The following is a 1,566-nucleotide window of genomic DNA, read 5'->3' as shown; positions in this document are numbered from 1 at the left end:
CTGCTACCACTGTTCCAGTTAGCATGCTAGGTATAATGTTCCACCGCAAGGTGAAGCTAACGTTGATCCGCAGTTATTTCTTTAAAAACTCTAAAAATTACACAAACATGACCGCGGTATGGTTGCGCAACTCACCGTCGGTTTTCCTCCAACACTTTACACCAGCTCCCGGTGATCCACTTGGCTTCTCCGGGTGAGGAAACAGACATTTCTTGGGTCCAAAACGAACCGTCCAAAGCAAATGGCAGCCCGCTCTTTCTGTCACCGCGACGTTGAAGTTAGCTTCTGATTCGGCATTAGAGCGGAAATCTGTTGCTAAAGACGAAAAGGATCCTTCTAGAAAAATACAGCCAAGAAAATGACATCATTAACACCAACATTACAACACGGAGATTCACTATATACATATATAATATATTTACATTCATTTGTGACAGTAAAAAATATATATATTTGTGTTTCCCCCCAAAACGCTTACAAAAATAACAATAAAATTTAAAAAAAAAAAGGGGGGGGGGGGGGGGGTAAACTTTTTTAAAAAAGAAAATGTGAACAATACAAAAATAAATAATTTCTATAGACCCAATGTCATTTCGATTTTTTTCCTAATGTCAGACCATTTCTAGTAAAAAAAGAAATAATCTTGGAAACCACTTATTTTATCTCAAAACAGGAAAACAAAAGGAAATGAATGGAACCGTGATGGCTGAAAATAGACAAGGGAGGACAAAGTTAATGAAAATCCATGTTCATGTTTAAACAGAAACATAGATCACACATATTTACAGGTGAATCAAAGCACTCCACCCCCTCTTTCTCAGTAAAGTAAACACAAATTTTTTTGAGAATCATTTACTCTATTCTTTTTCATTTGTAAAATTGCTCCCAGTGGTCTTTTAAGTATGATTACGCAGTTTTCAGCCAAAATCATGTAAAAACCTAATGGAATCATGATGTATACAGAAACTCAGTTTTATTTTTTAATTATTATATATATGTCTTCCATCATGAGAAGTGTGTCTTTAATCTGTTTTACAGGACTCTAGTTTTTAATAACTACTAGATCATGTTGGAGATCGCATAAACCAAACCAAACTTTATTTTTAAAGCACTTTTCATACATTGGTAACACAAAATGCTCAACATGTAGAAATAATTTTCAACACACAAAATGCTCAAAACAGCCTGTGATGGGTGACACCTGTAGGGTGTGGCTCTGCCATCAAGGCCCCTTTAAATAGGAGTGGGCAGGGCTACCCAGAGTGCCAGATTCTTGTGTGTGGTCAGGTTGGTTGCCAGGCCCACACTGTTTGTGCAGCAGCTGTGAGCCATTGGGGTAAATTTGTTTTTATTTTTGACAATCATGTTTGTTTGTTTTTAATTGACTTTTAAATACTTTTAATTTATGTATTTTATGATAGGGCTACGGTATCTGAAGGCAGACCCACAGGGTGAATGATTGGGTGTGGGTGCTCAATATTACAGGTATGTGGTATTTTACTGATATTTTGAAGAACTAGGTATTATAACAAATGATTGATTGATTTTATTGTTTCTCTTCCCTAG

General features: G+C 36.3%; 1 protein-coding gene across 4 annotated transcripts in view; it reads right to left on the bottom strand.

Annotated features, from left to right (window-relative positions):
• Positions 1-464, bottom strand: part of LOC112147620 (lactosylceramide 1,3-N-acetyl-beta-D-glucosaminyltransferase A) — a 20,260-nt gene extending 19,796 nt beyond the window's left edge. Inside the window, exon 1 of one of the 4 annotated variants that reach the window (XR_002919491.2) lies at positions 136-459. The gene's annotated coding sequence lies outside the window, so the exon portion shown is untranslated. Of the gene's footprint in view, positions 1-135 lie in introns of all 4 variants that reach the window. The other 3 variants (XM_036216165.1, XM_024274142.2, XM_024274138.2) reach the window with 3 other exon arrangements.
• Between the last annotated feature and the right edge of the window lie 1,102 nt (positions 465-1,566).

The sequence above is a fragment of the Oryzias melastigma genome, linkage group LG17 (assembly GCF_002922805.2).
Source record: "Oryzias melastigma strain HK-1 linkage group LG17, ASM292280v2, whole genome shotgun sequence".
Classification (NCBI taxonomy): Eukaryota; Metazoa; Chordata; class Actinopteri; order Beloniformes; family Adrianichthyidae; genus Oryzias; species Oryzias melastigma.
Note: the sequence above shows the minus strand (reverse complement) of the source record. Positions and strands in the feature narration are given on the sequence as shown.